Genomic DNA, 10,695 nt, shown 5'->3' on the forward strand with positions numbered 1-10,695 from the left:
TGTTGCCCAGGCTGGAGTGCAATGACGTGATCTCAGCTCACTGCAACCTCCGCCTCCCGGGTTCAAGCAAATCTCCTGCCTCAGTCTCCCGAGTAGCTGGGATTATAGGCATGAGTCACCGCGCCCAGACCTAGATCTTCATCTCTAGGCCCACACAGAGGTAGGGCCAGGTCGAAGCCCTCTCCCAGCTCTGGAAACACAGCTTCTATATGTGGAATAAAGAGGAGGTTCTTGTTTGCAACAAGCACTTTGATGTGTTTTTTCCCAGCAAACTTTAGTTCCCCAAGAAGGTAGCCAGGGAAACAACTTACTCACGTACTCCTGAGATGGGGGGAAGCTTCCCAAAAGACAGGGGTGCCCACTGTGTGGATGTGTTGAGGCAGACAAGTCTGTCCTTGTTCTCTTCATTCCTTCCCACCATCCTCCCCAAGCACTCTAAGAAGGAAAGTACCAGACACAAAAACTAATATATATTTGGCACGAATTTGAGAGGTATTGATATGGTGGAAAGAGAATGGGCTTTAGAGTCAGAAAATGCAACATTTTGTCCCTTAGTATTTGGGGTCCTACAGTGGGGCTGACTCTATTTTTCTGTTTGTAGTTCTGCATGCTGATGACTTGAGTTCCAGATAGCAGGAATGGTGGGTGTTGAGGAGATTCTCAGAGTAAAGGAATAATCTTCAACAAGTTTTAGCCAGTACCACCTCCACCTGGTGACTTCATCACTGGATGGCACCAAGCGGTGAGGCCATCTGAGGTTGAAGCAAAAAAAAAAAAAAAATAGAGTTTAGGCTAGGTATAGTGGCTCACGCCTGTAATCGCAGCACTTTGGGAGGCCAAGGTGGGAGGATCGTTTGAGCCCAGGAGTTTGAGACCAGCCTGGGCAACATGGTGAAACCCCATCTCTACAATTTTTTTTTTTTTGGAGTTGGAGTCTCACTCTGTCACCCAGGCTGGAGCGCAGTGGTGCAAAATTGGCTCACTGCAACCTCCGCCTCTCGGTTCAAGCGATTCTCCTGCCTTCGCCTCCTGAGTAGCTGGGATTACAGGCACACGCCACCATGCCCGGCTAATTTTTGTATTTTTAGTAGAGACAGGGTTTCACCACATTGGTCAGGCTGGTCTCGAACTCCTGACTTCGTGATCCACCCACCTTGGCCACCCAAGATGCTGGGATTACAGGCATGAGCCACTACACCTGGCCTGTTTTTTAAATAGCTAGGTGCAGTGATGTGTGCCTGCTGTAGTCCCAGCTACTCAGGAGGCTGAAATGGGAAGATCACTTGAGCCTGGGAGGTTGAGACTGCAGTGAGCCATGGTTGTGCCACTGCACTCCAGCCTGGGCAAGAGCAAGACCCTGTCTCAAAAAAACAAAACAACAACAACAAAAAGAGGGAAGCTGATGTCCCTATGTCTTTCACTCCCTTTATTACTATCTAGACATGGAATTTGGGTAGGGTGATAGAATAAGAATTTGGAAAACTAGGTGTAGGCTCAATTAGGCCCCCCCAGTTACTTAGGGACCTTCCCTCTAGCAATTAAGGAGACAAGAGTTAAAGCAAAAGGAGTAGGCCGGGTGTGGTGGCTCACACCTGTAATCCCAGCACTTTGGGAGGTCAAAGTGGGTGGATCACTTGAGGCCAGGAGTTCAGGACTAGCCTGACCATCATGGTGAAAACCCATCTCTTCCAAAAATACGAAAAACTTAGTTGGGCATGGTGGTATGTGCCTGTAATCCCAGCTACTCAGGAGGCTGAGGCAGGGGAATCACTTGAACCCAGGAGGCAGAGGTTGCAGTGAGCCAAGGTCGTGCCACTGTACTCCAGCCTGGGCGACAGAGCGAGACTTCATCTCAAAGAAAAAGAAAGGGGGCAGTAAAGTTGTCACTGTTTTTCCCTGATCTCCTCTCCCTGCCATGGCAGAACGGCCTCTTTCCAGGTCAGCTGAGGCTTATTGCTGCTTCTAAAAAGTAGCCCATCTTTGCCATTTGCCACTCCCCACCCCAATCTCTCTTTTGTTATCTGACCACCTCTACCTCTTTTTTTTCTTTTGAGGGGAAGCAGAGGATAGAGGGCAAGAGAACATTCTGAGAAGTTAGATTCACCTCAGAGGCCAAGGGCAATAAGTGTCCTTGCTCTGCAATTGGGCTCTTCCATGTCAGGCCATGCAGAATAGGTGAGAGCCGGCCAGGCATGGTGGCTCACGCCTGTAATCTTAGCACTTTGGGAGGCCAAGGCAGGCAGATTGCCTGAGCTCAGGGGTTCAAGACCAGCCTGAGCAACATGGTGAAACTCCATCTCTACTCAAATACAGAAAAAAGGCCGGGCGCGGTGGCTCAAGCCTGTAATCCCAGCACTTTGGGAGGCCGAGACGGGTGGATCACAAGGTCAGGAGATCGAGACCAGCCTGGCTAACATGGTGAAACCCCGTCTCTACTAAAAAAATACAAAAAACTAGCCGGGCGCCGTGGCGGGCGCCTGTAGTCCCAGCTACTCGGGAGGCTGAGGCAGGAGAATGGCGTGAACCCGGGAGGCGGAGCTTGCAGTGAGCTGAGATGCGGCCACAGCACTCCAACCTGGACGACAGAGCGAGACTCCGTCTCAAAAAAAAAAAAAAAAAAAAAAAATACAGAAAAAAAAAAATTAGCTGGGCGTGGTGGCAGGCACCTGTAGTCCTGGCTAGTTGGGAGGCTGAGGCAGGAGAATTTCTTGAACCTGGGAGGTGGAGGTTGCAGTGAGCTGAGATTGCGCCACTGTACTCCATCCAGCCTGGGCAATAGAGTGAGACTCCATCTCAAAATAATAATAAAATAAAAATTAAAAAAAGAATATGTGAGAGCTGTGGGCTGGGAGTAGGAAGCCTCAAAAAGGATGATTCACCTGACAGCCAGGCAAGGCAGCAGGAGTTAAGGATAGCCCAGCTGGCTCTGCAGTCTTGACCTGAGTCATTTCTCCTTTTGGCCTCTGTCTGTGTCAAAAAAAGGATAGTGCACAAATCACAAATATGAGGCATGAAAGAGGAGCCATCACTACAGATCCCATAGACATTTACAAAGATAAGAGACTACTATGAACAACTCTATGTCTGTACATTTGACAATGCAGATGAAATGGATAATTTCCTTGAAAGATCCAGAAAGAGAATAACAATACCTATCTGATTCATTTATAAATCTACCATCCATATTCCAATTTTGTCAGTTGACTTAATAATGTCCTTTACAGTATTCTTTCTCTTCCATTGTAGGAGCTAGTCTAGAGTTAGGATATCAGTGAGTCCTCTGGTAAAAAGAAACAAAACCCAGCAGACAGCCTGTGGTGCTAGAGTCAGAAAGTCTATGAATGACTCTTCAGGGACCCTCAGAATTTGGGTATTGGCTGTGACAACCCAGATATCTTCTTGTGTTTGCCAGAATGTCAAAGAACAGTTGTTTGTGTTTTTATGAAAAATTTCAATCACAAAAGTAGAAGAGTTTTACAATGAACCCCCAGCTCCCTATCACCTATAATTAACATTTTGTCAAAATTGATTCATCTACTTTTTTCTTTGTTGAAGTATTTTAAAATAAATCCTAGACATCATATTTCAACCCTAAATACTTTGATATTTCAGTTCTAAAAAATAACATTTTCCTATATAATGATTTTCATATCTAACAAAATAATTCCTTAATATCATCTAATACTCAAGTCTGTGCAATTTTCCATGGTTGTTCCCCTCCCCAAAATGTTTTTTGTTTTTCTTTTCATTTTTTAGAGATGGGTTCTTGCTATATTTCTCAGGCTGGCCTTGAACTCCTGGACTCAAGGGATCCTCCCACCTCAGACTCCAAAGTAGCTGGGATCATTGGTGCATGCCACCATGCCTGGCTCCCTAAATGTCCTTTTATACTTTGTTTGAATCAGAATTCAAATAAGAGTGTGACCCTCTCTCCCTCTCCACATATATATATATATATACACACACACACACACACACACATATATATATAGCCAGGCGCAGTGGCTCATGCCTGTAATAGCAGCACTTTGGGATGCAGAGGCGGGCAGATCACTTGAGCTCAGGAGTTTGAGACCAGCCTGGCCAACATAGTGAAACCTCCTCTCTACTAAAAACTACAAAAATCAGCCAGGAGTGGTGGTGCATGCCTATAATCCCAGTTACTTGGGAGGGTGAGGCAGGAGAATCTCTTGAACCTGAGAGGCAGAGGTTGCAGTGAGCCAAGATTGCACCACTGCACTCCAGCCTGGGTGATACAATGAGCAAGACTCTACCTCAAAACAAACGAACAAACAAAAATTAGCCACATGTGGTGGTGTGCTCCTGTAGTCCCAGCTACTCAGGTGGCTGTGATGGGAGGATCACTTGAGCCCAGGAGTTCAAGGCTATAGTGAGCTATGATTGTGCCACTGCACTCCAGCCTAGTGACAGCGAGACTCTGTCTCTAAAAAACAAAAAATTGAGTCCAGGAGCGGTGGCTCACACCTGTAATCCCAGCACTTTGGGAGGCGGAGGTGGGTGGATCACGAGGTCAGGAGTTCAAGACCAGCCTGACCAACATGGTGAAACCCCATCTCTACTAAAAATACAAAAATTAGCCGGGCATGGTGGCACGCACCTGTAATCCCAGCTACTCAGGAGGCTGAGGCAGGAGAATGGCTTGAACCCGGGAGGCGGAGGTTGCAGTGAGCCAAGATCACACCACTGCACTCCAGCCTGGTCAACAGAGTGAGACGCCATCTCAAAAAAAAAAAGTTACAGTTGTCAATTTTATGTTATACATGTTTTACCACAATTTAAAATGGCAATATTATATAAGGCAAATAAAGGTTGTAGAAATGTTCCAGATTAAAGGACACAAAATAGACATGATAACTAAATGCAATCAATACCTGACTCTAGATGCAATCAATACCTGACTCTGACTTTGTTTGGTTAGAGATGGGGTCTCGTTATGTTGACCAGGCTGGTTTTGAACTCCTGGCCCCAAGCAATACTCCTGTCTCAGTCTCACAAAGTGCTAGGATTACAGGCATGAGTCACTGTGCCTGGCCTAGGTTTGCTCTTACAATGGAAGGGAAGGAATGCTTTAGGCTGGGCGTGGTGGCTCACGCCTGTAATCCCAGCACTTTGGGAGGCCAAGGTGGGCGGATCACCTGAGGTCAGGAGTTTGAGACCAGCCTGGCCAACATGGTGAAACCCCGACTCTATTAAAAATACAAAAATTAGCTGGGCGTGGTGGTGGGCACCTGTAATCCCAGCTACTTGGGAGGCTGAGGCAGGAAATTTTCTTGAACCCAGGAGGCAGAGGTTACAGTGAATGAGATAGTGTCACTGCACTCCAGACTGGATGACAAGAGCGAAACTCCATCTCAGAAAAAAAAAAGAATGATTTAAAGGACATTATTAGGACAACTGACAGTATGGGATTATGGATGTAAAGTATTGCAAATGTATGAAGTTGATAACTGTACAACAGTTATATAAGAGACTATCCCTATCCTTAGGAAGTACATACTGAAGTGCTCTATGTAACTTACCCTCAAATATTCCAGATAAATATTAAATTGTTTATGTGTATGTGTGTGGAGAGACAGAATAAGCAAATGAGGCAATATTTTAACAATAATTTAATCTGAATAAAGGGCATGGAGGTTTATTGCATTATTTTATTTTTTTGATTTTTTTGGGAATTTGAAATAATTTCTAAATAATGTTCTAAAATTCAGCCGGGTGCGGTGGCTCAAGCCTGTAATCCCAGCACTTTGGGAGGCCGAGACGGGCGGATCACGAGGTCAGGAGATCGAGACCATCCTGGCTAACACGCGAAACCCGGTCTCTACTAAAAAATACAAAAAACTAGCGGGGCGAGGTGGCCGGCGCCTGTAGTCCCAGCTACTCGGGAGGCTGAGGCAGGAGAATGGCGTAAACCTGGGAGGCGGAGCTTGCAGTGAGCTGAGATCTGGTCACTGCACTCCAGCCTGGGCGACAGAGCGAGACTCCGTCTCAAAACAAACAAACAAACAAAAAAACAAAGCTCAAGCTGGGCATGGTGGCACACACCTGTAGTCCCAGCTACTCAGGAGGCTGCGGTGGGAGGATCACCTGAGCACAAGAGGTTGAGACTGCAGTGAGCAGTGATCTTGCCACTGCACTTCAGCCTGGGAGAGACAGTGAGACTCTGTCTCAAAATAAAATAAGTTCAAAAACAAACAAAAACCCCAGTGAACCTGTTCCTTTTGTTCCATTCTCTTTTTTTTTCTTTTGAGACGGAGTCTTGCTCTGTCATCAGACTAGAGTGCTATTGAGTGATCTCCACTCACTGCAACCTCCATCTAGATGGGCTGGCTCTGACGACTGAGCCCTGGGCACTCCAATGGTTGGAAGGGGAACTGTCAAGGATATTTAGAAGGAGCAGCCAGGAATGTAAGAGAAAAACCAAAAAAGTGGTGTCCAGAAGTCAAAAGATGCATACATTTCAAGAAGGAGGGAGTGATAAACCATGTCAAATACTGCTGATGAGTCAAGTGGGAGAAAGAGTGAGAGAAGTCACCACTGGAGTTGGCAAATGGGTATATTTTGTAATCTTGACAAATACATTTCAGTGGAGTTGTGGGATAGGTGGATTGATTAGAGTGGGTTTAAGAGAGAATGGGGGCTGGGCGCGGTGGCTCATGCCTATAATCCCAGCACTTTGGGAGGCCGAGGTGGGCAGATCACGAGGTCAGGAGATCGAGACCATCCTGGCCAACATGGTGAAACCCTGTCTCTACCAAAAATACAAAAATTATCTGGGCATGGTGGCACGTGCCTGTAATCCCAGCTACTTGGGAGGCTGAGGCAGGAGAATCGCTTGAACCAGGGAGTTAGATGTTGCAGTGAGTGGAGATCACTCCATAGCACTCTAGACTGATGACAGAGCAAGACTCCGTCTCAAAAGAAAAAAAAAAAGAGAGAGAGAATGAACAAAAGGAATAGGCTCACTGGGGTTTTCGTTTGTTTTCGAACTTATTTTATTTTGAGACAGAGTCTCACTGTCTCTCCCAGGCCGAAGTGCAGTGGCAAGATCACCACTCACTGCAGTCTCAACCTCCTGTGCTCAGGTGATCCTCCCACCTCAGCCTCCTGAGTAGCTGGCACTACAGGTGTGTGCTACCATGCCCAGCTTGAACCTTAGAACATTATTTAGAAATTATTTCAAATTCCCAAAAAATCAAAAAATTAAAATAATGCAATAAACCTCTATGCCCTTTATTCACATTATTGTTAAAATATTGCCTCATTTGCTTATTCTGTCTCTCCACACACATACACATAAACAAATTAATATTTATCTGGAATATTTGAGGGTAAGTTACATAGAACACTTCAGTATGTACTTCCTAAGGATAAGGATATTCTCTTTTTTTTGAGACGGAGTCTCGCTCTGTCACCCAGGCTGGAGTGCAGTGGTGTGATCTTGGCTCACTGCAACCTCCGCCTCCCGGGTTCAAGCCATTCTCCTGCCTCAGCCTCCTAAGTAGCTGGGATTACAGGTGCGTACCACCATGCCCGGCTAATTTTTGTATTTTTAGTAGAGATGGGGTTTCACCATGTTGGTCAGGCTGGTCTTGAACTCCTGACCTCGTGATCCACCCACCTTGGCCTCCCAGAGTGTTGGGATTACAGGCGTGAGCCACTGCGCCCAGCCTATGACCCTCTCTTTGGTCATGGTTAATTGGACCCAGAAAGAACCAACCCTGGCAACACTTTGATTTTGGATTTTTGGCATCCTGAACTGTAAGAGAATACATTTCCGTTGTTGAAAGCCACCTAGTTTGTGCTAATTCGGTATGGCAGTCCCAGGAAACTATTAAGATCTGGGCAGTCGGTGTGCTCATTGCTTCGGGGTGACTTTGCCTCACGGCTCTTTCAGCATTCACAGGTAGGAAATATAAGTGTGTATGTATACACACACACATACACACAGATACACAGACATACAGTATATCCCTGTGTACACAAACGTGTTTATACACATACATATACATATTTTAGAGTTTATGAGTTCACACCAATACCCCCAATTTCAATCCATACCTATAGGGTTCTTTGCTGCCTGCCCCCATTTCTTATTTGTTTGTTTATTTATTTATTTATTTATTTATTTAGAGACAGAGTCTCGCCCTGTCGCCCAGGCTGGAGTGCAATGACGCAATCTTGGCTCACTGCCACCTCTGCCTCCCAGGTTCAATCAATTCTCCTGCCTCAGCCTCCCAAGTAGCTGCGACTACAGGCACAGGCCTTCATACCTGGCTAAGCTTTAAACATTTTTTTGGAGACAGGGTCTCTCTGTGTAGCTCAGGCTGGTCTCAAATTCCTGCACTCAATGATCGTCCCACCTTGGCCTCCCAAAGTTCTAGGATTACATGTGTGGGCCACTGTGTCCAGTAACATCCTAATCTCATCTTTCCAAAACTATTACTCCCCTAGTTCTTCCCATTCTCAATAAATGGCAATTTATGTTCTTCCATTTACTCAAGCCACTTAAAGTCATTCTTGATACCTTCCTTTCACTTATACCCCACAGAAGGTCCTATCTGGCTTTATCAAACTCATTCATCTCACTGCTCCTGCCCTAGACCTCCCATATTCTATTCTCCACACAACAACCAGAAGGATCCTTTGAAAACAAACATCAGGCTGGGCGCAGTGGCTCACACCTGAGATCCCAGCACTTTCCCTGCTCACAGTTGTAACTCCAGACTTCGAGAGGCTAAGGTGGGAATATTGCTTGAGGCCAGGAGTTTGAGACTAGCGTGGGCAACATAGTGAGATACTGTCTCTACAAAAAAATAAAAAAGATTAGTTGGGTATGGTGGCACTGCCTGTGGTCCCAGCTACTTGGGAGCCTGAGATGGGAGGATCGCTTGAGCCCAGGAGGTCGAAGCTGCAGTGACCTATGATTGCACCACTGCACTCCAGCCTGGGCAACAGACTGAGACCCTATCTATAAAAAATGAATATTAAAAAAAAAAAAAAACCAACTTTGGATCATGCCATTCCCTTTGTTCAAAATCCTCCAGTGGCTCTCCACTAAGAGGAAATGCTAAAGTCCTTACAATGGCCTAAAAGGCTGACATGATTTGCAGCCGAGACCCTCCCCTCACCTCTTTGAGTACATGAATTATCACTTTTCTTCTCTCCCAGCTCCAGCAACCATGCTCAAATATGTCAAGTGCAATTCCCCCTCAGGGCCTTGGCACTTGCTGTTCCTTTTCCTGGAATGTTCTTCCCCAAAATAAACATATGGTTCACTCTTCACTTCCTCCAGATCTCTACTGAAATACTGCTTTATCAGAGAGGCCTTCCCTTCCCCTCTGGCATTCTCCATTCTCCTTACTTGGCTCTGTTTTTCTCTGTAGTACTTAGCAATTGACATATATTTATTTAATGCTCATCTCTCCCCACCAGAATGTCAGCACTATGAAGAAAATCAGTTTTTTGGGTTTTTGTTTTTGTGTTTTTGAGACAAGAGTCTCACTCTGTCACCCAGGCGGGTGTGCACTGGCACTATCTGGGCTCACTGCAACTTCCACCTGCTAGGTTCAAGTGATTCTCCTGCCTCAGCCTCCAAGTCGCTGGGATTACAGGCACGCACCACCACACCCGGCTAATTTTTGTATTTTTCGTAGAGACAGGGTTTCACCATGTTGGCCAGGATGGTCTCAATTTCTTGACCTCGTGATCCACCCGCCTCAGCCTCCCAAAGTGCTGGGATTATAGGCGTGAGCCACTGTGCCTGGCCTGTTGTTGTTGTCTTTTGAGACAGGGTCTCACTCTGTCACCTAGGCTGGAGTGCAGTGGTGCAATCACAGCTCACTGCAGCCTCAACCTCCCTGGGCTCAAGGGATCCACCTGTTACAGTAGGTAGCTAGTCCGTGTCCCCGGTGCCCTGCCCCAAACAGCTCTCTAAAATAATAATTAGTCATAGCTGGCACCAGGGAAAGGCAGTATCCCAATAGACAGAAAACTCCTGAAACTGGTGATCAGCAGCTTCCCTGTAAGATCTTAGGACTTGGGCAAGTGGGCTCAACCATGTGCACTAAGGAGCAAAATGGCAGAGTTTAACTGGTGTATGACCTTCTTCTAAGAACGCTTGACTAATAAGGGAAGAGTGCTTCAAGTGGTCATGCATACATCTTCAGTAAACACACTGTGCGTGCACCCCCTCCCAAGCGCTGGCCACATGTGGACAGTCCACCCCAAGGAAATAATCAGGGGAGAAAGAATGCAACCCCCCCAGAAGCATAACAACGGATAAAACGCCAAGTCCGTATAAAACCCCAAGTCCAGGGTTAAACCACAAACTTGATCTCCGCCCGCTTGGACCTCCTCCAAGTGTATTTTATTTCCTTCCTTTCCTGCTCTAAAGTTTTTTTTGTTTTGTTTTTTTGGTTTTTTTTGAGATGGAGTCTCGCTCTGTCGCCAGGCTGGAGTGTAGTGGCACGATCTCGACTCACTGCAACCTCTACCTCCTGAGTTCAAGCAATTCTCCTGCTTCAGCCTCCTGAGTAGCTGGAGGGGCCACCACGCCTGGCTAATTTTTTTATTTTTGGCAGAGACAGGGTTTCACCATGTTGGCCAGGCTGGTCTCGATCTCTTGATCTCGTGATCCGCCCACCTCGACCTCTCAAAGTGTTGGGATTACAGGTG

The sequence above is a fragment of the Chlorocebus sabaeus genome, chromosome 6, assembly GCF_047675955.1.
Source record: "Chlorocebus sabaeus isolate Y175 chromosome 6, mChlSab1.0.hap1, whole genome shotgun sequence".
Lineage (NCBI taxonomy): Eukaryota > Metazoa > Chordata > Mammalia > Primates > Cercopithecidae > Chlorocebus > Chlorocebus sabaeus.